We start from the raw sequence: 26,971 nt of genomic DNA on the forward strand, positions 1-26,971 counted from the left end.
ATAGCAGAATGGGTCTTTCTAGTAGATGCACATCAAATCTTAGCTGTCTGAAGTGTTTTTCCAAAGTTATCAACATTTTTATGTTTGGCTTTTCGAAATCGAACTTATCTCCGGCTGAAAACGCGTTTTCTGCATTGTGCCATAACTTTGCAGGGAAGCTTAAGAACATGAAATTTTAACCTCCCACTATAACAGAATAGGTCTTTCTAGTAGTTGCACATCAAATCTTAGCTGTCTGAAGTGTTTTTCCAAAGTTCTCAACATTTTTTTGGTTGGCGTTCTGAAATCAACCTCATCTCAGGCTGAAAACGCGTTTTACGCATTGTGCCATAACTTTGCAGGGAAGCTTCAGAAAGTGAAATTTTAACCTCCCATTATAGCAGAAAGGGTCTTTCTAGTAGTTGCACATCAAATCTAAGCTGTCTTGAAGTGTTTTTCTAAAGTTATCAACATTTTTATGTTTGGCGTTCCGGAACCCACCTTATCTCAGCCTGAAAATGCGTTTTACATATTTTGCCATAACTTTGCAAGGAAGCTTAAGAACATGAAATTTTAACATCCCACTATAGCAGAAAGGGTCTTTCCAGTAGTTGCACATCAAATCTAAGCTGTCTGATCTGTTTTTCGAAAGTTTTCAACATTTTTATGTTTGGTGTTCCTGAATCGACCTTATCTCAGGCTGAAAACGCGTTTTCTGCATTGTGCCATAACTTTGCAGGGAAGCTTCAGAACATGAAATTTTTACCTCCCACTAGAGCAGAAAGGGTATTTCTAGTAGTGGCACATCAAATCTAAGCTGTCGAAAGTGTTTTTCCAAAGTAATCAACATTTTCATGTTTGGCGTTTCGGAATCGACCTTATCTCCGGCTGAAAACGCGTTTTTTGCATTGTGCCATAACTTTGCAAGGAAGCTTCTGAACATGAAATTTTCATCTCCCACTATAGCATAAAGGGTCTTTCTAGTAGTTGCAGTTCAAATCTAAGCTGTCTGAAATGTTTTTCCCAAAGTTATCAAAATTTTTATGTTTGGCATTCCGGAACCCACCTTATCTCAGGCTGAAAACGCGTTTTCTGCATTGTGCCATAACTTTGCAGGGAAGCTTCAGAACATGAAATTTTAACCTCCCACTGTAGCAGAAAGGGTCTTTCTAGTAGTTGCACATCAAATCTAAGCTGTCGAAAGTGTTTTTCCAAAGTAATCAACATTTTTATGTTTGGCGTTTCGGAATCGACCTTATCTCCGGCTGAAAACGCGTTTTCTGCATTGTGCCATAACTTTGCACGGAAGCTTCAGAACATGAAATGTTCGCCTCCCACTATAGCAGATAGGGTCTTTCTAGTAGGTGCACATCAAATCTAAGCTGTCTGAAGTGTTTTTCCAAAGTTATCAACATTTTTATGTTTGGCCTTCTGGAACCCACCTTATCTCAAGCTGAAAACGCGTTTTCTGCATTGTGCCATAACTTTGCAGGGAAGCTTCAGAACATAAAATTTTCACCTCCCACTACAGCAGAAAGACTCTTTCTAGTAGTTGCAGAGCAAAACTAAGCTGTCTGAAGTGTTTTTCCAAAGTTATCAACATTTTTATGTTTGGCGTTCTGGAACCCACCTTATCTCAGGCTGAAAACGCGTTTTCTGAATTGTGCCATAACTTTGCAGGGAGACTTCAGAACATGACATTTTCTCCTCCCACTATAGCAGAAAGGGTATTTCTAGTAGTTGCACATCAAATCTAAGTTGTCTGAAGTGTTTTTCCAAAGTTATCAACATTCTTATGTTTGGCGTTCTGGAACCCACCTTATTTCAGCCTGAAAACGCATTTTACATATTTTGCCATAACTTTGAGGGAAGCTTCAGAACATGAAATGTTCGCCTCCCACTAAAGCAGATAGGGTCTTTCTAGTAGGTGCACATCAAATATAAGCTGTCTGAAGTGTTTTTCCAAAGTTATCAACATTTTTATGTTTGGCGTTCCGGAACCCACCTCATCTCAAGCTGAAAACACGTTTTCTGCATTGTGCCATAACTTTGCAGGGAAGCTTCAGAACATGAAATGTTCCCCTCCCACTATAGCAGAAAGGGTCTTTCTAGTAGTTGCACATCAAATCTAAGCTGTCTGAAGTGTTTTTCGAAAGTTATCAACATTTTTATGTTTGGCGTTCCGGAACCCCCCTTATCTCAGGCTGAAAACGCGTTTACTGCATTGTGCCATAACTTTGCAGGGAAGCTTCAGGACATGAAATTGTCACCTCCCACTATAGCAGAAAGGGTCTTTCTAGTAGTTTCAAATCAAATCTGAGCTGTCTGAAGTGTTTTTCCAAAGTTATCAACATTTTTTTGTTTGGCGTTCCGGAATCGACCTTATCTCAGGCTGAAAACGCGTTTTACGCATTGTGCCATAACTTTGCAGGAAAGCTACAGAACATGACATTTTCACCTCCCACTATAGCAGAAGGTTCTTTCTAGTAGTTGCACATCAAATCTAAGCTTTCTGAAGTGTTTTTCGAAAGTTTTCAACATATTTATGTTTGGCGTTCCGGAATCGACCTTATCTCAGGCTGAAAACGCGTTGTCTGCATTGTGCCATAACTTTGCATGGAAGCTTCCGAACATGAAATTTTAACCTCCCACTATAGCAGAAAGGGTCTTTCTAGTAGTTGCACATCAAATCTAAGCTGTCTGAAGTGTTTTTCGAAAGTTTTCAACATTTTTATGTTTGGTGTTCCTGAATCGACCTTATCTCAGGCTGAAAACGCGTTTTCTGCATTGTGCCATAACTTTGCAGGGAATCTTCAGAACATGAAATTTTCACCTCAAACTATAGCAGAAAGGGCCTTTCTAGTAGTTGCACATCAAATCTAAGCTCTCTGAAGTGTTTTTCGAAAGTTATCAACATTTTTATGTTTGGTGTTCTAGAATCGACATTATCTCAGGCTGAAAACGCATTTTACGCATTGTGGAATAACTTTGCAGGGAAGCTTCAGAACATGAAATGTTCACCTCCCACTATAGCAGAAAGGGTCTTTCTAGTAGTTGCACATCAAATCTAAGCTGTCTGAAGTGTTTTTCGAAAGTTATCAACATTTTTATGTTTGGCGTTTCGGAATCAACCTTATCTCAAGCTGAAAACGCGATTTCTGCATTGTGCCACAACTTTGCAGGGAAGCTTCAGAACATGAAATTTTCACCTCCCAATATAGCAGAAAGAGTCATTCTAGTAGTTGCACATCAAATCTAAGCTCTCTGAAGTGTTTTTCGAAAGTTATCAACATTTTTATGTTTGGCGTTCTACAATCGACATTATCTCAGGCTGAAAACGCGTTGTCTGCATTGTGCCATAACTTTGCAGGGAAGCTTCCAAACATGAAATTTTCACCTCCCACTATAGCAGAAAGGGTCTTTCTAGTAGTTGCACAACAAATCTAAGCTGTCTGATGTGTTTTTCCAAAGTTATCAACATTTTTTTGTTTGGCGTTCAAATCGACCTTATCTCAGGCTGAAAACGCGTGTTACGCATTGTGCCATGACTTTGCAGGGAAGCTTCAGAACATGACATTTTGACCTCCCACAATAGCCGAAAGGGTCTTTCTAGTAGTTGCACATCAAATCTACGCTGTCTGAAGTGTTTTTCGAAAGTTATCGACATTTTTATGTTTGGCGTTCCAGAATCGACATTATCTCAGACTGAAAACGCGTTGTCTGCATTGTGCCATAACTTTGCATGGAAGCTTCCGAACATGACATTTTCACCTCCAACTTTAGCAGAAAGGGTCTTTCTAGTATTTGCACAACAAATCTAAGCTGTCTGATGTGTTTTTCCAAAGTTATCAACATTTTTATGTTTGGCGTTTCGGAATCGACCTTATCTTAGGCTGAAAACGCGTTTTACGCATTGTGCAATAACTTTGCAGGGAAGCTTCAGAACATGAAATGTTCACCTCCCACTATAGCAGAAAGGGTCTTTCTAGTAGTTGCACATCAAATCTAAGCTGTCTGAAGTGTTTTTCGAAAGTTTTCAACATTTTTATGTTTGGCGTTCTGGAACCCAACTTATCTCAGTCTGAAAACGCGTTTTCTGCATTGTGCCGTAACTTTGCAGGGAGACTTCAGAACATGAAATTTTCTCCTCCCACTATAGCAGAAAGGGTCTTTCTAGTAGTTGCACATCAAATCTAAGCTGTCTGAAATGTTTTTCCAAAGTTATCAACATTTTTACGTTTGGCGTTCCGGAATCGACCTTATGTTAGGCTGAAAACGCGATTTACAAATTGTGCAATAACTTTGCAGGAAAGCTTCAGAACATGAAATGTTCACATCCCACTATAGCAGAAAGGGTCTTTCTAGTAGTTGCACATCAAATCTAAGCTGTCTGAAGTGTTTTTCCAAAGTTATCAACATTTTTATGTTTGGCATTCCGGAATCGACCTTATCTCAGGCTGAAAACACGTTTTACGCATTGTGCCATTACTTTTCAGGGAAGCTACAGAACATGAAATGTTCACCTCCCACTATAGCAGAAAAGGTCTTTCTAGAAGTTGCACATCAAATGTAAGCTGACTGAAGTGTTTTTCCAAAGTTATCAACATTTTTATGTTTGGCGTTCCGGAACCCACCTTTTGTCAGGCTGAAAACGTCTTTTCTGCATTGTGCCATAACTTTGCAAGGAAGCTTCAGGACATGAAATTTTCACCTCCCACAATAGCCGAAAGGGTCTTTCTAGTAGTTGCACATCAAATCTTAGCTGTCTGAAGTTTTTTTCCAAGGTTATCAACATTTTTATGATTGGCGTTCCGGAATCGACCTTATCTCAAGCTGAAAACGCGTTTTCTGCATTGTGCCATAACTTTGCAGGGAACTTCACAACATGAAATGTTTACCTCCCACTATAGCAGAAAGGGTCTTTCCAGTAGTTGCACATCAAATCTAAGCTGTCTGAAATGTTTTTCGAAAGTTATCAACATTTTTATGTTTGGCGTTCCGGAATCGACCTTATGTTAGGCTGAAAACGCGTTTTACACATTGTGCAATAATTTTGCAGGGAAGCTTAAGAACATGAAATGTTCACATCCCACTATCGCAGAAAGGGTCTTTCTAGTAGTTGCACATCAAATCTAAGCTGTCTGAAGTGTTTTTCGAAAGTTATCAACATTTTTATGTTTGGCGTTCCAGAATCGACATTATCTCAGGCTGAAAACGCGTTGTCTGCATTGTGCCATAACTTTGCATGGAAGCTTCCGAACATGAAATTTTAACCTCCCACTATAGCAGAAAGGGTCTTTCTAGTAGTTGCACAACAAATCTAAGCTATCTGATCTGTTTGTCCAAAGTTATCAACATTTTTATGTTTGGCGTTTCGGAATCGACCTTATCTTAGGCTGAAAACGCATTTTACGCATTGTGCAATAACTTTGCAGGGAAGCTTCAGAACATGAAATGTTCACCTCCCACTATAGCAGAAAGGGTCTTTCTAGTAGTTGCACATCAAATCTAAGCTGTCTGAAGTGTTTTTCGAAAGTTTTCAACATTTTTATGTTTGGTGTTCCTGAATCGACCTTATCTCAGGCTGAAAACGCGTTTTCTGCATTGTGCCATAACTTTGCAGGGAATCTTCAGAACATGAAATTTTCACCTCAAACTATAGCAGAAAGGGTCTTTCTAGTAGTTGCACATCAAATCTAAGCTCTCTGAAGTGTTTTTCGAAAGTTATCAACATTTTTATGTTTGGCGTTCTAGAATCGACATTATCTCAGGCTGAAAACGCGTTTTACGCATAGTGCCATTACTTTTCAGGGAAGCTTCAGAACATGAAATGTTCACCTCCCACTACAGCAGAAAGGGTCTTTCTAGTAGTTGCACATCAAATCTAAGCTGTCGAAAGTGTTTTTCCAAAGTTATCAACATTTTTACGTTTGGCGTTTTGGAACCCACCTAATCTCAGGTTGAAAACGTGTTTTCTGCATTGTTCCATAACTTTGCAGGGAAGCTTCAGAACATGAAATTTTAACCTCCCACTGTAGCAGAAAAGGTCATTCTAGTAGTTGCACATCAAATCTAAGCTGTCTGAAGTGTTTTTCCAAAGTTATCAATATTTTTATGTTTGGCGTTCCAGAAACAAACTTATCTCAGGCTGAAAACGCGTTTTACACAGTTTGCCATAACTTTGCAGGAAAGCTTCAGAACATGAAATTTTTACCTCCCACTATAGCAGAAAGGGTCTTTCTAGTAGTTGCACATCAAATCTAAGCTGTCTGAAGTGTTTTTCCAAAGTTATCAACATTCTTATGTTTGGCGTTCCGGAATCAACCTTATCTCAGGCTGAAAACGCGTCTTACGCATTGTGCCATAACTTTACAGGAAAGCTTCAGAACATGAAATTTTCAACTCCCACTATAGCAGAAAGGGTCTTTCTAGTAGTTTCACATCAAATCTAAGCTGTCTGAAGTGTTTTTCCAAAGTTATCAATATTTTTATTTTTGGCGTTCCAGAAACAAACTTATCTCAGGCTGAAAACGCGTTTTACACAGTTTGCCATAACTTTGCAGAAAAGCTTCAGAACATGAAATTTTTACCTCCCACTATCGCAGAAAGGGTGTTTCTCGTAGTTGCACATCAAATCTAAGCTGTCTGAAGTGTTTTTCCAAAGTTATCAACATTTTTATGTTTGGCGTTCTGGAACCCACCTTATCTCAGGCTGAAAACGCGTTTTCTGCATTGTGCCATAACTTTGCATGGAGACTTCAGAACATGAAATTTTCTCCTCCCACTGTAGCAGACAGGGTCTTTCTAGTAGTTGCACATCAAATCTAAGCTGTCGAAAGTGTTTTTCCAAAGTTATCAACATTTTTATGTTTGGCGTTCTGGAACCCACCTTATCTCAGGCTGAAAACGCGTTTTCTGCATTGTGCCATAACTTTGCAGGGAAGCTTCAGAACATGAAATTTTAACATCCCACTATAGCAGAAAGGGTTTTTCTAAAGTTATCAACATTCTTATGTTTGGCGTTCCGGAATCAACCTTATCTCAGGCTGAAAACGCGTTTCCTGCATTGTGGCATAACTTTGTAGGGAAGCTTCAGAACATGAAATTTTCAACTCCCAATATAGCAGAAAGGGTCTTTCTAGTAGTTGCACATCAAATCTAAGCTGTCTGAAGTGTTTTTCCAAAGTTATCAATATTTTTATGTTTGGCGTTCCGGAATCGACCTTATCTCAGGCTGAAAACGCGTTTCCTGCATTGTGGCATAACTTTGTAGGGAAGCTTCAGAACATGAAATTTTCACCTCCCACTGTAGCAAAAAGGGTCTTTCTAGTAGTTGCACATCAAATCTAAGCTGTCTGAAGTGTTTTTCCAAAGTTATCAACATTTTTATGTTTGGCGTTCTGGAACCCACCTTATCTCGGGCTGAAAACAGGTTTTCTGCATTGTGCCATAACTTTGCAGGGAAGCTTCAGAACATGAAATTTTCACCTCCCACTATAGAAGACAGGGTCTTTCTAGTAGTTGCACATCAAATCTAAGCTGTCTGAAGTGCATTTCCAAAGTTATCAACATTTTTATGTTTGGCGTTCTGGTACCCACCTTATCTCAGGCTGAAAACGCGTTTTCTGCATTGTGCCATAACTTTGCAGGGAAGCTTTAGAACATGACATTTTCACCACCCACTAGAGCGGAAAGGGTCTTTCTTGTAGTTGCACATCAAATCTAAGCTGTCTGAAGTGTTTTTCGAAAGTTATCAACACTTTTATGTTTGGCGTTCCGGAATCGACCTTATCTCAGGCTGAAAACACGATTTACGCATTCTGCCATAACTTTGCAGGGAAGCTTCAGAACATGAAATTTTAAGCTCCCACTATAGCAGAAAGGGTCTTTCTAGTAGTTGCACATCAAATCTTAGCTGTCTGAAGTGTTTTTCCAAAGTTATCAACATTTTTATGTTTGGCGTTCTGAAATCAACCTCATCTCAGGCTGAAAACGCGTTTTACGCATTGTGCCATAACTTTGCAGGGAAGCTTCAGAAAATGAAATTTTAACCTCCCACTATAGCAGAAAGGGTCTTTCTAGTAGTTGCACATCAAATCTAAGCTGTCTGAAGTGTTTTTCCAAAGTTATCAACATTTTTATGTTTGGCGTTCTGGAACCCACCTTATCTCAGGCTGAAAACGCGTTTTCTGCATTGTGCCATAACTTTGCAGGGAAACTTCAGAACATGAAATTTTCTCCTCCAGCTATAGCAGAAAGGGTATTTGTAGTAGTTGCACATCAAATCTAAGTTGTCTGAAGTGTTTTTCCAAAGTTATCAACATTCTTATGTTTGGCGTTCCGGAACCCACCTTATTTCAGCCTGAAAACGCGTTTTACATATTTTGCAATAACTTTGAGGGAAGCTTCAGAACATGAAATTTTAACATCCCACTATAGCAGAAAGGGTATTTCTAGTAGTTACACATCAAATCTAAGTTGTCTTAAGTGTTTTTCCAAAGTTATCAACATTCTTATGTTTGGCGTTCCGGAACCCACCTTATCTCAGCCTGAAAACGCGTTTTACATATTTTGCCATAACTTTGAGGGAAGCTTCAGAACATGAAATTTTAACATCCCACTACAGCAGAAAGGGTATTTCTAGTAGTTGCACATCAAATCTAAGCTGTCTGAAGTGTTTTTCCAAAGTTATCAACATTCTTATGTTTGGCGTTCCGGAATCGACCTTATCTCAGGCTGAAAACGCGTTTCCTGCATTGTGGCATAACTTTGCAGGGAAGCTTCAGAACATGAAATTTTCACCTCCTACTGTAGCAGAAAGGGCCTTTCTAGTAGTTGCACATAAAATCTAAGCTGTCTGAAGTGTTTTTCCAAAGTTATCAACATTTTTTTGTTTGGCGTTCTGGAACCCACCTAATCTCAGGCTGAAAACGCGTTTTCTGCATTGTGCCATAACTTTGCAGGGAAGCTTCACAACATGAAATTTTCACCTTCTACAATAGCAGATAGGGTCTTTCTAGTAGTTGCACATCAAATCTAAGCTGTCTGAAGTGTTTTTCCAAAGTTATCAACATTTTTATGTTTGGCGTTCTGGAACCCACCTTATCTCAGGCTGAAGACGCGTTTTCTACATCGTGCCATAACTATGCAGGGAATCTTCAGAACAGGAAATTTTCACCTCCCACTACAGCAGAAAGGGTCTTTCTAGTAGTTGCACATCAAATCTAAGCTGTCTGAAGTTTTTTTCGAAAGTTATCAACATTTTTATGTTTGGCGTTCCGGAATCGACCTTATCTCGGGATGAAAAATCGTTTTCTGCATTGTCCCATAACTTTGCAGGGAAGCTTCAGAACTTGAAATTTTGACCACCCAATATAGCAGAAAGGGTCTATCTAGCAGTTGCACATCAAATCTATGCTGTCTGAAGTGTTTTTCGAAAGTTATCAACATCTTTATGTTTGGCATTCCAGAATCGATCTTATCTCAGGCTGAAAACGAGTTGTCTGCATTGTGCCATAACTTTGCAGGGAAGCTTCAGAACATGAAATTTTCACCTCCCACTATAGCAGAAAGGGTCTTTCTCGTAGTTGCACATCAAATCTAAGCTGTCTGAAGTGTTTTTCCAAAGTTAGCAACATTTTTATGTTTGGCGTTCCGGAACCCACCTCATCTCAAGCTGAAAACGCGTTTTCTGCATTGTGCCATAACTTTGCAGGGAAGCTTCAGAACATGAAATTTTAACCTCCCTCTGTAGCAGAAAGGGTCATTTTAGTAGTTGCAGAGCAAATCTAAGCTGTCTGAAGTGTTTTTCCAAAGTTATCAACATTTTTATGTTTGGCGTTCTGGAACCCACCTTATCTCAGGCTGAAAACGCGTTTTCTGCATTGTGCCATAACTTTGCAGGGAGACTTCAGAACATGAAATTTTCTCCTCCCACTATAACAGAAAGGGTATTTGTAGTAGTTGCACATCAAATCTAAGTTGTCTGAAGTGTTTTTCCAAAGTTGTCAACATTCTTATGTTTGGCGTTCCGGAACCCACCTTATCTCAGCCTGAAAACGCGTTTTACATATTTTGCCATAACTTTGAGGGAAGCTTCAGAACATGAAATTTTAACATCCCACTACAGCAGAAAGGGTATTTCTAGTAGTTGCACATCAAATCTAAGCTGTCTGAAGTGTTTTTCCAAAGTTATCAACATTCTTATGTTTGGCGTTCCGGAATCGACCTTATCTCAGGCTCAAAACGCTTTTCCTGCATTGTGGCATAACTTTGCAGGGAAGCTTCAGAACATGAAATTTTCACCTCCCACTGTAGCAGAAAGGGCCTTTCTAGTAGTTGCACATAAAATCTAAGCTGTCTGAAGTGTTTTTCCAAAGTTATCAACATTTTTATGTTTGGCGTTCTGGAACCCACCTTATCTCAGGCTGAAGACGCGTTTTCTACATCGTGCCATAACTATGCAGGGAATCTTCAGAACATGAAATTTTCACCTCCCACTACAGCAGAAAGGGTCTTTCTAGTAGTTGCACATCAAATCCAAGCTTTGTGAAGTTTTTTTCGAAAGTTATCAACATTTTTATGTTTGGCGTTCCGGAATCGACCTTATCTCGGGATGAAAAATCGTTTTCTGCATTGTCCCATAACTTTGCAGGGAAGCTTCAGAACTTGAAATTTTGACCTCCCAATATCAACATTTTTATGTTTGGCGTTCCGGAATCGACCTTATCTCGGGATGAAAAATCGTTTTCTGCATTGTCCCATAACTTTGCAGGGAAGCTTCAGAACTTGAAATTTTGACCTCCCAATATAGCAGAAAAGGTCTTTCTAGTAGATGCAAATCAAATCTAAGCTGACTGAAGTGTTTTTCGAAAGTTATCAACATTTTTATGTTTGGCGTTCCGGAATCCACCTTATCTCAAGCTGAAAACGCGTTTTCTGCATTGTGCCATAACTTTGCAGGGAAGCTTCAGAACATGAAATGTTCACCTCCCACTATAGCAGAAAGGGTCTATCTAGCAGTTGCACATCAAATCTATGCTGTCTGAAGTGTTTTTCGAAAGTTATCAACATCTTTATGTTTGGCATTCCAGAATCGATCTTATCTCAGGCTGAAAACGAGTTGTCTGCATTGTGCCATAACTTTGCTGGGAAGCTTCAGAACATGAAATTTTCACCTCCCACTATAGCAGAAAGGGTCTTTCTCGTAGTTGCACATCAAATCTAAGCTGTCTGAAGTGTTTTTCGAAAGTTATCAACATTTTTACGTTTGGCGTTCCGGAATCGACCTTATCTCAGGCTGAAAACGTGTTTTACGCATTGTGCCATAACTTTGCAGGGAAGCTTCAGAAAATAAAATTTTCACCTCCCACTATAGCAGAAAGGGTCTTTCTAGTAGTTGCACATTAAATCTAAGCTGTCTGAAGTGTTGTTCCAAAGTAATCAACATTTTTACGTTCGGCGTTTTGGAAACCTCCTTATCTCAGGCTGAAAACGCGTTTTCTGCATTGTGCCATAACTTCTCAGGGAAGCTTCAGAACATGAAATGTTCACCTCCCACTATAGCAGAAAGGGTCTTTCTAGTAGTTGCACATCAAATCTAAGCTGTCTGAAGTGTTTTTCCAAAGTTATCAACATTTTTATGTTTGGCATTCCGGAACCCACCTTATCTCAGGCTGAAAACGCGTTTTCGGCATTTTGCCATAACTTTGCTGGGAAGCTTCAGAACATGAAATTTTCAGGTCCCACTATAGCAGAAAGGGACTTTCTAGTAGTTGCACATCAAATCTAAGCTGTCTGAAGTGTTTTTCGAAAGTTATCAACATTTTCACGTTCGGCGTTCCGGAATCGATTTTATCTCAGGATGAAAAATCGTTTTCTGCATTGTCCCATAACTTTGCAGGGAAGCTTCAGAACATGAAATTTTCACCTCCCACTATAGCAGAAAGGGTCTTTCTCGTAGTTGCACATCAAATCTATGCTGTCTGAAGTGTTTTTCGAAAGTTATCAACATTTTTATGTTTGCCGTTCCGGAATCGTCCTTATCTCAGGATGAAAAATCGTTTTCTGCATTGTCCCATAACTTTCCATGGGAAGCTTCAGAACATGAAATTTTGACCTCCCACTATAGCAGAAAGGGTCTTTCTAGTAGTTGCACATCAAATCTAAGCTGTCTGAAGTGTTTTTCGAAAGTTATCAACATTTTTATGTTTGGCGTTCCGGAATCGACCTTATCTCAGGCTGAAAACGCGTTATACGCATTGTGCCATAACTTTGCAGGGAAGCTTCAGAAAATGAAATTTTCACCTCCCACTATAGCAGAAAGGGTCTTTCTAGTAGTTGCACATCAAATCTAAGCTGTCAGAAGTGTTGTTCCAAAGTAATCAACATTTTTACGTTTGGCGTTTTGGAAACCACCTTATCTCAGGCTGAAAACGCGTTTTCTGCATTGTGCCATAACTTCTCAGGGAAGCTTCAGAACATGAAATGTTCACGTCCCACTATAGCAGAAAGGGTATTTCTAGTAGTTGCACATCAAATCTAAGCTGTCTGAAGTGTTTTTCCAAAGTTATCAACATTCTTATGTTTGGCGTTCCGGAATCGACCTTATCTCAGGCTGAAAACGCTTTTCCTGCATTGTGGCATAACTTTGCAGGGAAGCTTCAGAACATGAAATTTTCACCTACCACTGTAGCAGAAAGGGCCTTTCTAGTAGTTGCACATAAAATCTAAGCTGTCTGAAGTGTTTTTCCAAAGTTATCAACATTTTTATGTTTGGCGTTCTGGAACCCACCTTATCTCAGGCTGAAGACGCGTTTTCTACATCGTGCCATAACTATGCAGGGAATCTTCAGAACATGAAATTTTCACCTCCCACTACAGCAGAAAGGGTCTTTCTAGTAGTTGCACATCAAATCCAAGCTGTGTGAAGTTTTTTTCGAAAGTTATCAACATTTTTATGTTTGGCGTTCCGGAATCGACCTTATCTCGGGATGAAAAATCGTTTTCTGCATTGTCCCATAACTTTGCAGGGAAGCTTCAGAACTTGAAATTTTGACCTCCCAATATAGCAGAAAGGGTCTTTCTAGTAGATGCAAATCAAATCTATGCTGTCTGAAGTGTTTTTCGAAAGTTATCAACATCTTTATGTTTGGCATTCCTGAATCGATCTTATCTCAGGCTGAAAACGAGTTGTCTGCATTGTGCCATAACTTTGCAGGGAAGCTTCAGAACATGAAATTTTCACCTCCCACTATAGCAGAAAGGGTCTTTCTCGTAGTTGCACATCAAATCTAAGCTGTCTGTAGTGTTTTTCCAAAGTTAGCAACATTTTTATGTTTGGCGTTCCGGAACCCACCTCATCTCAAGCTGAAAACGCGTTTTCTGCATTGTGCCATAACTTTGCAGGGAAGCTTCAGAACATGAAATTTTCACCTCAAACTATGGCAGAAAGGGTCTTTCTAGTAGTTGCACATCAAATCTAAGCTGTCTGAAGTGTTTTTCGAAAGTTATCAACATTTTTATGTTTGGCGTTCCAGAATCGACATTATCTCAGGCTGAAAACGCGTTGTCTGCATTGTGCCATAACTTTGCATGGAAGCTTCCGAACATGAAATTTTAACCTCCCACTATAGCAGAAAGGGTCTTTCTAGTAGTTGCACATCAAATCTAAGCTGTCTGAAGTGTTTTTCCAAAGTTTTCAACATTTTTATGTTTGGTGTTCCTGAATCGACCTTATCTCAGGCTGAAAACGCGTTTTCGGCATTGTGCCATAACTTTTCAGGGAAGCATCAGGACAGGAAATTTTCGCCTCCCACAATAGCCGAAAGGGTCTTTCTAGTAGTTGCACATCAAATCTAAGCTGTCTGAAGTTTTTTTCCAAGGTTATCAACATTTTTATGTTTGGCGTTCCGGAATCGACCTTATCTCAAGCTGAAAACGCGTTTTCTGCATTGAGACACAAATTTGCAGGGAAGCTTCAGAACATGAAATGTTCACCTCCCACTGTCATGTTCTGAAGCTTCACTTTGCAGGGAAGCTTCAGAACATGACATTTTCACCTCCCACTACAGCAGAAAGGGTCTTTCTAGTAGTTGCAAATCAAATCTAAACTGTCTGAAATGTTTTTCCAAAGTTATCAACATTTTAACGTTTGGCGTTTCGGAAACCACCTTATCTCAGGCTGAAAACGCGTTTTCTGCATTGTGCCATAACTTCTCAGGGAAGCTTCAGAATATGAAATGTTCACCTCCCACTATAGCAGAAACGGTCTTTCTAGTAGTTGCACATCAAATCTAAGCTGTCTGAAGTGTTTTTCGAAAGTTTTCAACATTTTTATGTTTGGTGTTCCTGAATCGACCTTATCTCAGGCTGAAAACGCGTTTCCTGCATTGTGCCATAACTTTGCAGGGAATCTTCAGAACATGAAATTTTCACCTCCCACTACAGCAGAAAGGGTCTTTCTAGTAGTTGCAGATCAAATCTAAGCTGTCTGATGTGTTTTTCCAAAGTTATCAACATTTTTATGTTTGGCGTTCCGGAATCGACCTTATCTTAGGCTGAAAACGCGTTTTACGCATTGTGCCATAACTTTGCAGGGAAGCTACCGAACATGAAATGTTCACCTCCCACTATAGCAGAAAGGGTCTTTCTAGTAGTTGCACATCAAATCTAAGCTGTCTGAAGTGTTGTTCCAAAGTTATCAACATTTTTACGTTTGGCGTTTCGGAAACCACCTTACCTCTAGCTGAAAACGCATTTTCTGCATTGTGCCATAACTTTGCAGGGAAGCTTCAGAACATGAAATGTTCACCTCCCACTATAGCAGAAAGGGTCTTTCTAGTAGTTGCACATCAAATCTAAGCTGTCTGAAGTGTTTTTCCAAAATTATCAACATTTTTATGTTTGGCGTTCCGGAACCCACCTTATCTCAGGCTGAAAACGCGTTTTCGGCATAGTGCCATAACTTTGCAGGGAAGCTTCAGAACATGAAATTTTCAGGTCCCACTATAGCAGAAAGGGTCTTTCTAGTAGTTGCACATCAAATCTAAGCTGTCTGAAGTGTTTTTCGAAAGTTATCAACATTTTTATGTTTGGCGTTCCGGAATCGACCTTATCTCAGGATGAAAAATCGTTTTCTGCATTGTCCCATAACTTTGCAGGGAAGCTTCAGAACATGAAATTTTGACCTCCCACTATAGCAGAAAGGGTCTTTCTAGTAGTTGCACATCAAATCTAAGCTGTCTGAAGTGTTTTTCGAAAGTTATCAACATTTTTACGTTTGGCGTTCCGGAATCGACCTTATCTCAGGCTGAAAACGCGTTTTACGCATTGTGCCATAACTTTGCAGGGAAGCTTCAGAAAATAAAATTTTCACCTCCCACTATAGCAGAAAGGGTCTTTCTAGTAGTTGCACATTAAATCTAAGCTGTCTGAAGTGTTGTTCCAAAGTAATCAACATTTTTACGTTCGGCGTTTTGGAAACCTCCTTATCTCAGGCTGAAAACGCGTTTTCTGCATTGTGCCATAACTTCTCAGGGAAGCTTCAGAACATGAAATGTTCACCTCCCATTATAGCAGAAAGGGTCTTTCTAGTAGTTGCACATCAAATCTAAGCTGTCTGAAGTGTTTTTCCAAAGTTATCAACATTTTTATGATTGGCATTCCGGAACCCACCTTATCTCAGGCTGAAAACGCGTTTTCGGCATTGTGCCATAACTTTGCTGGGAAGCTTCAGAACATGAAATTTTCAGGTCCCACTATAGCAGAAAGGGACTTTCTAGTAGTTGCACATCAAATCTAAGCTGTCTGAAGTGTTTTTCGAAAGTTATCAACATTTTCACGTTTGGCGTTCCGGAATCGACTTAATCTCAGGATGAAAAACCGTTTTCTGCATTGTCCCATAACTTTGCAGGGAAGCTTCAGAACATGAAATTTTCACCTCCCACTATAGCAGAAAGGGTCTTTCTCGTAGTTGCACATCAAATCTATGCTGTCTGAAGTGTTTTTCGAAAGTTATCAACATTTTTATGTTTGCCGTTCCGGAATCGACCTTATCTCAGGATGAAAAATCGTTTTCTGCATTGTCCCATAACTTTCCATGGGAAGCTTCAGAACATGAAATTTTGACCTCCCACTATAGCAGAAAGGGTCTTTCTAGTAGTTGCACATCAAATCTAAGCTGTCTGAAGTGTTTTTCGAAAGTTATCAACATTTTTATGTTTGGCGTTCCGGAATCGACCTTATCTCAGGCTGAAAACGCGTTATACGCATTGTGCCATAACTTTGCAGGGAAGCTTCAGAAAATGAAATTTTCACCTCCCACTATAGCAGAAAGGGTCTTTCTAGTAGTTGCACATCAAATCTAAGCTGTCAGAAGTGTTGTTCCAAAGTAATCAACATTTTTACGTTTGCCGTTTTGGAAACCACCTTATCTCAGGCTGAAAACGCGTTTTCTGCATTGTGCCATAACTTCTCTGGGAAGCTTCAGAACATGAAATGTTCACGTCCCACTATAGCAGAAAGGGTCTTTCTAGTAGTTGCACATCAAATCCAAGCTGTGTGAAGTTTTTTTCGAAAGTTATCAACATTTTTATGTTTGGCGTTCCGGAATCGACCTTATCTCGGGATGAAAAATCGTTTTCTGCATTGTCCCATAACTTTGCAGGGAAGCTTCAGAACTTGAAATTTTGACCTCCCAATATAGCAGAAATGGTCTTTCTAGTAGATGCAAATCAAATCTAAGCTGACTGAAGTGTTTTTCGAAAGTTATCAACATTTTTATGTTTGGCGTTCCGGAATCCACCTTATCTCAAGCTGAAAACGCGTTTTCTGCATTGTGCCATAACTTTGCAGGGAAGCTTCAGAACATGAAATGTTCACCTCCCACTATAGCAGAAAGGGTCTATCTAGCAGTTACACATCAAATCTATGCTGTCTGAAGTGTTTTTCGAAAGTTATCAACATCTTTATGTTTGGCATTCCAGAGTCGATCTTATCTCAGGCTGAAAACGAGTTGTCTGCATTGTGCCATAACTTTGCAGGGAAGCTTCAGAACATGAAATTTTCACCTCCCACTATAGCAGAAAGGGTCTTTCTCGTAGTTTCACATCAAATCTAAGCTGTCTGAAGTGTTTTTCCAAAGTTATCAACATTTTTTTGTTTGGCGTTCCGGAACCCACCTTATCTCAGGCTGAAAACAGGTTTTCTGCATTGTGCCATAACTTTGCAGGGAAGCTTCAGAACATGAAATTTTCACCTCAAACTATGGCAGAAAGGGTCTTTCTAGTAGTTGCACATCAAATCTAAGCTGTCTGAAGTGTTTTTCGAAAGTTATCAACATTTTTATGTTTGGCGTTCCAGAATCGACATTATCTCAGGCTGAAAACGCGTTGTCTGCATTGTGCCATAACTTTGCATGGAAGCTTCCGAACATGAAATTTCAACCTCCCACTATAGCAGAAAGGGTCTTTCTAGTAGTTGCACATCAAATCTAAGCTGTCTGAAGTGTTTTTCCAAAGTTTTCAACATTTTTATGTTTGGTGTTCCTGAATCGACCTTATCTCAGGCTGAAAACGCGTTTTCTGCATTGTGCCATAACTTTGCAGGGAATCTTCAGAACATGAAATTTTTACCTCCCACTACAGCAGAAAGGGTCTTTCTAGTAGTTGCACATCAAATCTAAGCTGTCTGAAATGTTTTTCGAAAGTTTTCAACATTTTTATGTTTGGTGTTCCTGAATCGACCTTATCTCAGGCTGAAAACGCGTTTTCTGCATTGTGCCATAACTTTGCAGGGAAGCTTCAGGACATGAAATTGTCACCTCCCACTATAGCAGAAACGGTCTTTCTAGTACTTTCACATCAAATCTAAGCTGTCTGAAGTGTTTTTCCAAAGTTATCAACATTTTTTTGTTTGGCGTTCCGGAACCCACCTTATCTCAGGCTGAAAACAGGTTTTCTGCATTGTGCCATAACTTTGCAGGGAAGCTTCAGAACATGAAATTTTCACCTCAAACTATGGCAGAAAGGGTCTTTCTAGTAGTTGCACATCAAATCTAAGCTGTCTGAAGTGTTTTTCGAAAGTTATCAACATTTTTATGTTTGCCGTTCCAGAATCGACATTATCTCAGGCTGAAAACGCGTTGTCTGCATTGTGCCATAACTTTGCATGGAAGCTTCCGAACATGAAATTTCAACCTCCCACTATAGCAGAAAGGGTCTTTCTAGTAGTTGCACATCAAATCTAAGCTCTCTGAAGTGTTTTTCCAAAGTTTTCAACATTTTTATGTTTGGTGTTCCTGAATCGACCTTATCTCAGGCTGAAAACGCGTTTTCTGCATTGTGCCATAACTTTGCAGGGAATCTTCAGAACATGAAATTTTTACCTCCCACTACAGCAGAAAGGGTCTTTCTAGTAGTTGCACATCAAATCTAAGCTGTCTGAAATGTTTTTCGAAAGTTTTCAACATTTTTATGTTTGGCGTTCCGGAATCGACCTTATCTGAGGCTGAAAACGCGTTTTACGCATTGTGCCATAACTTTTCAGGGAAGCATCAGGACAGGAAATTTTCGCCTCCCACAATAGCCGAAAGGGTCTTTCTAGTAGTTGCACATCAAATCTAAGCTGTCTGAAGTTTTTTTCCAAGGTTATCAACATTTTTATGTTTGGCGTTCCGGAATCGACCTTATCTCAAGCTGAAAACGCGTTTTCTGCATTGAGACACAAATTTGCAGGGAAGCTTCAGAACATGAAATGTTCACCTCCCACTGTCATGTTCTGAAGCTTCACTTTGCAGGGAAGCTTCAGAACATGACATTTTCACCTCCCACTACAGCAGAAAGGGTCTTTCTAGTAGTTGCAAATCAAATCTAAGCTGTCTGAAATGTTTTTCCAAAGTTATCAACATTTTAACGTTTGGCGTTTCGGAAACCACCTTATCTCAGGCTGAAAACGCGTTTTCTGCATTGTGCCATAACTTCTCAGGGAAGCTTCAGAATATGAAATGTTCACCTCCCACTATAGCAGAAAGGGTCTTTCTAGTAGTTGCACATTAAATCTAAGCTGTCTGAAGTGTTTTTCGAAAGTTTTCAACATTTTTATGTTTGGTGTTCCTGAATCGACCTTATCTCAGGCTGAAAACGCGTTTCCTGCATTGTGCCATAACTTTGCAGGGAATCTTCAGAACATGAAATTTTCACCTCCCACTACAGCAGAAAGGGTCTTTCTAGTAGTTGCACATCAAATCTAAGCTGTCTGAAATGTTTTTCCAAAGCTATCAACATTTTTACGTTTGGCGTTCCAGAATCGACCTCATCTCAGGCTGAAAACGCGTTGTCTGCATTGTGCCATAACTTTGCATGGAAGCTTCCGAACATGAAATGTTCACCTCCCACTATAGCAGAAAGGGTCTTTCTCGTAGTTGCACATCAAATGTAAGCTGTCTGAAGTGTTTTTCCAAAATTATCAACATTTTTATGTTTGGTGTTCCGGAACCCACCTTATCTCAGGCTGAAAACGCGTTTTCGGCATTGTGCCATAACTTTGCAGGGAAGCTTCAGAACATGAAATTTTCAGGTCCCACTATACCAGAAAGGGTCTTTCTCGTAGTTGCACATGAAATCTAAGCTGTCTGAAGTGTTTTTCGAAAGTTATCAACATTTTTATGTTTGGCGTTCCGGAATCGACCTTATCTCAGGATGAAAAATCGCTTTCTGCATTGTCCCATAACTTTGCAGGGAAGCTTCAGAACATGAAATTTTCACCTCCCACTATTCCAGAAAGGGTCTTTCTAGTAGTTGCACATCAAATCTAAGCTGTCTGAAGTGTTTTTCTAAAGTTTTCAACATTTTTATGTTTGGTGTTCCTGAATCGACCTTATCTCAGGCTGAAAACGTGTTTCCTGCATTGTGCCATAACTTTGCAAGGAATCTTCAGAACATGAAATTTTCACCTCCCACTACAGCAGAAAGGGTCTTTCTAGTAGTTGCAGATCAAATCTAAGCTGTCTGATGTGTTTTTCCAAAGTTATCAACATTTTTATGTTTGGCGTTCCGGAATCGACCTCATCTTAGGCTGAAAACGCGTTTTACGCATTGTGCCATAACTTTGCAGGGAAGCTTCAGAACATGAAATGTTCACCTCCCACTATAGCAGAAAGGGTCTTTCTAGTAGTTGCACATCAAATGTAAGCTGTCTGAAGTGTTTTTCCAAAGTTATGAACATTTTCATGTTTGGCGGTCGGGAATCAACCTTATCTCAGGCTGAAAAGGCGTTTTCTGCATTGTGCCATAACTTTGCAGGGAAGCTTCAGAACATGAAATTTTCACCTCCCACTATAGCAGAAAGGGTATTTCTAGTAGTTGCACATTAAATCTAAGCTGTCTGAAGTGTTGTTCCAAAGTTATCAACATTTTTACGTTTGGCGTTTTGGAAACCACCTTACCTCAAGCTGAAAACGCATTTTCTGCATTGTGCCATAACTTTGCAGGGAAGCTTCAGAACATGAAATGTTCACCTCCCACTATAGCAGAAAGGGTCTTTCTAGTAGTTGCACATCAAATCTAAGCTGTCTGAAGTGTTTTTCCAAAATTATCAACATTTTTATGTTTGGCGTTCCGGAACCCACCTTATCTCAGGCTGAAAACGCGTTTTCGGCATTGTGCCATAACTTTGCAGGGAAGCTTCAGAACATGAAATTTTCAGGTCCCACTATAGCAGAAAGGGTCTTTCTAGTACTGGCACATGAAATCTAAGCTGTCTGAAGTGTTTTTCGAAAGTTATCAACATTTTTATGTTTGGCGTTCCGGAATCGACCTTATCTCAGGATGAAAAATCGTTTTCTGCATTGTCCCATAACTTTGCAGGGAAGCTTCAGAACATGAAATTTTCACGTCCCACTATAGCAGAAAGGGTCTTTCTGGTATTTGCACATCAAATCTAAGCTGTCTGAAGTGTTTTTCGAAAGTTATCAACATTTTTATGTTTGGCGTTCCGGAATCGACCTTGTCTTAGGCTGAAAACACGTTTTACGCATTGTGCCATGACTTTGCAGGGAAGCTTCAGAACATGAAATGTTCACCTCCCACTATAGCAGAAAGGGTCTTTCTAGTAGTTGCACATTAAATCTAAGCTGTCTGAAGTGTTTTTCGAAAGTTTTCAACATTTTTATGTTTGGTGTTCCTGAATCGACCTTATCTCAGGCTGAAAACGCGTTTCCTGCATTGTGCCATAACTTTGCAGGGAATCTTCAGAACATGAAATTTTCACCTCCCACTACAGCAGAAAGGGTCTTTCTAGTAGTTGCACATCAAATGTAAGCTGTCTGAAGTGTTTTTCCAAAGTTATGAACATTTTCATGTTTGGCGGTCGGGAATCAACCTTATCTCAGGCTGAAAAGGCGTTTTCTGCATTGTGCCATAACTTTGCAGGGAAGCTTCAGAACATGAAATTTTCACCTCCCACTATAGCAGAAAGGGTATTTCTAGTAGTTGCACATTAAATCTAAGCTGTCTGAAGTGTTGTTCCAAAGTTATCAACATTTTTACGTTTGGCGTTTTGGAAACCACCTTACCTCAAGCTGAAAACGCATTTTCTGCATTGTGCCATAACTTTGCAGGGAAGCTTCAGAACATGAAATGTTCACCTCCCACTATAGCAGAAAGGGTCTTTCTAGTAGTTGCACATCAAATCTAAGCTGTCTGAAGTGTTTTTCCAAAATTATCAACATTTTTATGTTTGGCGTTCCGGAACCCACCTTATCTCAGGCTGAAAACGCGTTTTCGGCATTGTGCCATAACTTTGCAGGGAAGCTTCAGAACATGAAATTTTCAGGTCCCACTATAGCAGAAAGGGTCTTTCTAGTACTGGCACATGAAATCTAAGCTGTCTGAAGTGTTTTTCGAAAGTTATCAACATTTTTATGTTTGGCGTTCCGGAATCGACCTTATCTCAGGATGAAAAATCGTTTTCTGCATTGTCCCATAACTTTGCAGGGAAGCTTCAGAACATGAAATTTTCACGTCCCACTATAGCAGAAAGGGTCTTTCTGGTATTTGCACATCAAATCTAAGCTGTCTGAAGTGTTTTTCGAAAGTTATCAACATTTTTATGTTTGGCGTTCCGGAATCGACCTTGTCTTAGGCTGAAAACACGTTTTACGCATTGTGCCATGACTTTGCAGGGAAGCTTCAGAACATGAAATGTTCACCTCCCACTATAGCAGAAAGGGTCTTTCTAGTAGTTGCACATTAAATCTAAGCTGTCTGAAGTGTTTTTCGAAAGTTTTCAACATTTTTATGTTTGGTGTTCCTGAATCGACCTTATCTCAGGCTGAAAACGCGTTTCCTGCATTGTGCCATAACTTTGCAGGGAATCTTCAGAACATGAAATTTTCACCTCCCACTACAGCAGAAAGGGTCTTTCTAGTAGTTGCACATCAAATCTAAGCTGTCTGAAATGTTTTTCCAAAGTTATCAACATTTTTACGTTTGGCGTTCCAGAATCGACCTCATCTCAGGCTGAAAACGCGTTGTCTGCATTGTGCCATAACTTTGCATGGAAGCTTCCGAACATGAAATGTTCACCTCCCACTATAGCAGAAAGGGTCTTTCTCGTAGTTGCACATCAAATGTAAGCTGTCTGAAGTGTTTTTCCAAAATTATCAACATTTTTATGTTTGGTGTTCCGGAACCCACCTTATCTCAGGCTGAAAACGCGTTTTCGGCATTGTGCCATAACTTTGCAGGGAGGCTTCAGAACATGAAATTTTCAGGTCCCACTATACCAGAAAGGGTCTTTCTCGTAGTTGCACATGAAATCTAAGCTGTCTGAAGTGTTTTTCGAAAGTTATCAACATTTTTATGTTTGGCGTTCCGGAATCGACCTTATCTCAGGATGAAAAATCGCTTTCTGCATTGTCCCATAACTTTGCAGGGAAGCTTCAGAACATGAAATTTTCACCTCCCACTATTCCAGAAAGGGTCTTTCTAGTAGTTGCACATCAAATCTAAGCTGTCTGAAGTGTTTTTCTAAAGTTTTCAACATTTTTATGTTTGGTGTTCCTGAATCGACCTTATCTCAGGCTGAAAACGTGTTTCCTGCATTGTGCCATAACTTTGCAAGGAATCTTCAGAACATGAAATTTTCACCTCCCACTACAGCAGAAAGGGTCTTTCTAGTAGTTGCAGATCAAATCTAAGCTGTCTGATGTGTTTTTCCAAAGTTATCAACATTTTTATGTTTGGCGTTCGGGAATCGACCTCATCTTAGGCTGAAAACGCGTTTTACGCATTGTGCCACAACTTTGCAGGGAAGCTTCAGAACATGAAATGTTCACCTCCCACTATAGCAGAAAGGGTCTTTCTAGTAGTTGCACATCAAATGTAAGCTGTCTGAAGTGTTTTTCCAAAGTTATGAACATTTTCATGTTTGGCGGTCGGGAATCAACCTTATCTCAGGCTGAAAAGGCGTTTTCTGCATTGTGCCATAACTTTGCAGGGAAGCTTCAGAACATGAAATTTTCACCTCCCACTATAGCAGAAAGGGTATTTCTAGTAGTTGCACATTAAATCTAAGCTGTCTGAAGTGTTGTTCCAAAGTTATCAACATTTTTACGTTTGGCGTTTCGGAAACCACCTTACCTCAAGCTGAAAACGCATTTTCTGCATTGTGCCATAACTTTGCAGGGAAGCTTCAGAACATGAAATGTTCACCTCCCACTATAGCAGAAAGGGTCTTTCTAGTAGTTGCACATCAAATCTAAGCTGTCTGAAGTGTTTTTCCAAAGTTATGAACATTTTCATGTTTGGCGGTCGGGAATCAACCTTATCTCAGGCTGAAAAGGCGTTTTCTGCATTGTGCCATAACTTTGCAGGGAAGCTTCAGAACATGAAATTTTCACCTCCCACTATAGCAGAAAGGGTCTTTCTAGTAGTTGCACATCAAATGTAAGCTGTCTGAAGTGTTTTTCCAAAGTTATGAACATTTTCATGTTTGGCGTTCGGGAATCAACCTTATCTCAGGCTGAAAACGCGTTTTCTGCATTGTCCCATAACTTTGCAGGGAAGCTTCAGAACATGAAATTTTGACCTCCCACTATAGCAGAAAGGGTCTTTCTCGTAGTTGCACATCAAATCTAAGCTGTCTGAAGTGTTTTTCGAAAGTTATCAACATTTTTACGTTTGGCGTTCCGGAATCGACCTTATCTCAGGCTGAAAACGCGTTTCACGCATTGTGCCATAACTTTGCAGGGAAGCTTCAGAAAATAAAATTTTCACCTCCCACTATAGCAGAAAGGGTCTTTCTAGTAGTTGCACATTAAATCTAAGCTGTCTGAAGTGTTGTTCCAAAGTAATCAACATTTTTACGTTCGGCGTTTTGGAAACCTCCTTATCTCAGGCTGAAAACGCGTTTTCTGCATTGTGCCATAACTTCTCAGGGAAGCTTCAGAACATGAAATGTTCACCTCCCACTATAGCAGAAAGGGTCTTTCTAGTAGTTGCACATCAAATCTAAGCTGTCTGAAGTGTTTTTCCAAAGTTATCAACATTTTTATGTTTGGCATTCCGGAACCCACCTTATCTCAGGCTGAAAACGCGTTTTCGGCATTGTGCCATAACTTTGCTGGGAAGCTTCAGAACATGAAATTTTCAGGTCCCACTATAGCAGAAAGGGTCTTTCTAGTAGTTGCACATCAAATCTAAGCTGTCTGAAGTGTTTTTCGAAAGTTATCAACATTTTCACGTTTGGCGTTCCGGAATCGACTTTATCTCAGGATGAAAAATCGTTTTCTGCATTGTCCCATAACTTTGCAGGGAAGCTTCAGAACATGAAATTTTCACCTCCCACTATAGCAGAAAGGGTCTTTCTCGTAGTTGCACATCAAATCTATGCTGTCTGAAGTGTTTTTCGAAAGTTATCAACATTTTTATGTTTGCCGTTCCGGAATCGACCTTATCTCAGGATGAAAAATCGTTTTCTGCATTGTCCCATAACTTTCCATGGGAAGCTTCAGAACATGAAATTTTGACCTCCCACTATAGCAGAAAGGGTCTTTCTAGTAGTTGCACATCAAATCTAAGCTGTCTGAAGTGTTTTTCGAAAGTTATCAACATTTTCATGTTTGGCGTTCCGGAATCGACCTTATCTCAGGCTGAAAACGCGTTATACGCATTGTGCCATAACTTTGCAGGGAAGCTTCAGAAAATGAAATTTTCACCTCCCACTATAGCAGAAAGGGTCTTTCTAGTAGTTGCACATCAAATCTAAGCTGTCAGAAGTGTTGTTCCAAAGTAATCAACATTTTTACGTTTGGCGTTTTGGAAACCACCTTATCTCAGGCTGAAAACGCGTTTTCTGCATTGTGCCATAACTTCTCAGGGAAGCTTCAGAACATGAAATGTTCACGTCCCACTATAGCAGAAAGGGTATTTCTAGTAGTTGCACATCAAATCTAAGCTGTCTGAAGTGTTTTTCCAAAGTTATCAACATTTTTATGTTTGGCGTTCCGGAATCGACCTTGTCTTAGGCTGAAAACACGTTTTACGCATTGTGCCATGACTTTGCAGGGAAGCTTCAGAACATGAAATGTTCACCTCCCACTATAGCAGAAAGGGTCTTTCTAGTAGTTGCACATCAAATGTAAGCTGTCTGAAGTTTTTTTCCAAAGTTATGAACATTTTCATGTTTGGCGTTCGGGAATCAACCTTATCTCAGGCTGAAAACGCGTTTTCTGCATTGTGCCATAACTTTGCAGGGAAGCTTCAGAACATGAAATTTTCACGTCCCACTATAGCAGAAAGGGTCTTTCTAGTAGTTGCACATCAAATCTAAGCTGTCTGAAGTGTTTTTCGAAAGTTATCAACATTTTTACGTTTGGCGTTCCGGAATCGACTTTATCTCAGGATGAAAAATCGTTTTCTGCATTGTCCCATAACCTTGCAGGGAAGCTTCAGAACATGGAATTTTCACGTCCCACTTTAGCAGAAAGGGTCTTTCTAGTAGTTGCACATAAAATCTAAGCTGTCTGAAGTGTTTTTCGAAAGTTATCAACATTTTTACGTTTGGCGTTCCGGAATCGACTTTATCTCAGCATGAAAAATCGTTTTCTGCATTGTCCCATAACTTTGCAGGGAAGCTTCAGAACATGAAATTTTGACCTCCCACTATAGCAGAAAGGGTCTTTCTAGTAGTTGCACATCAAATCTAAGCTGTCTGAAGTGTTTTTCGAAAGTTATCAACATTTTTATGTTTGGCGTTCCGGAATCGACCTTATCTCAGGCTGAAAACGCGTTTTACGCATTGTGCCATAACTTTGCAGGGAAGCTTCAGAACATGAAATTTTCACCTCCAACTATAGCAGAAAGGGTCTTTCTTGTAGTTGCACATCAAATCTAAGCTGTCTGAAGTGTTTTTCGAAAGTTCTCAACACTTTTATGTTTGGCGTTCCAGAACCCACCTCATCTCAGTCTGAAAACGCGTGGTGTGCATTGTGCGATAACTTCTCAGGGAAGCTTCAGAACACAAAATTTTCACCTCCCACTATAGCGGAAAAGGTCTTTCTAGTAGTTGCACATCAAATCTAAGCTGTCTGAAGTGTTTTTCAAAAGGTATCAACATTTTTATGTTTGTCGTTACGAAACCCACCTTATCTCAGGCTGAAAACGCGTTTTGTGCATTGTGCCATAACTTCTCAGGGAAGCTTCAGAACATGAAATTTTCACCTCCCACTATAGCAGAAAGGGTCTTTCCAGTTGTTGCACATCAAATCTAAGCAGTCTGAAGTGTTTTTCGAAAGTTATCAACATTTTTATGTTTGTCGTTACGAAACCCACCTTATCTCAGTCTGAAAACGCGTGGTGTGCATTGTGCGATAACTTCTCAGGGAAGCTTCAGAACATGAAATTTTCACCTCCCACTATAGCACAAAGGGTCTTTCTAGGAGTTACACATCAAATCTAAGCTGTCTGAAGTGTTTTTCCAAAGTTATCAACAT

The sequence above is a fragment of the Synchiropus splendidus genome, chromosome 5 (assembly GCF_027744825.2).
Source record: "Synchiropus splendidus isolate RoL2022-P1 chromosome 5, RoL_Sspl_1.0, whole genome shotgun sequence".
NCBI lineage: Eukaryota > Metazoa > Chordata > Actinopteri > Syngnathiformes > Callionymidae > Synchiropus > Synchiropus splendidus.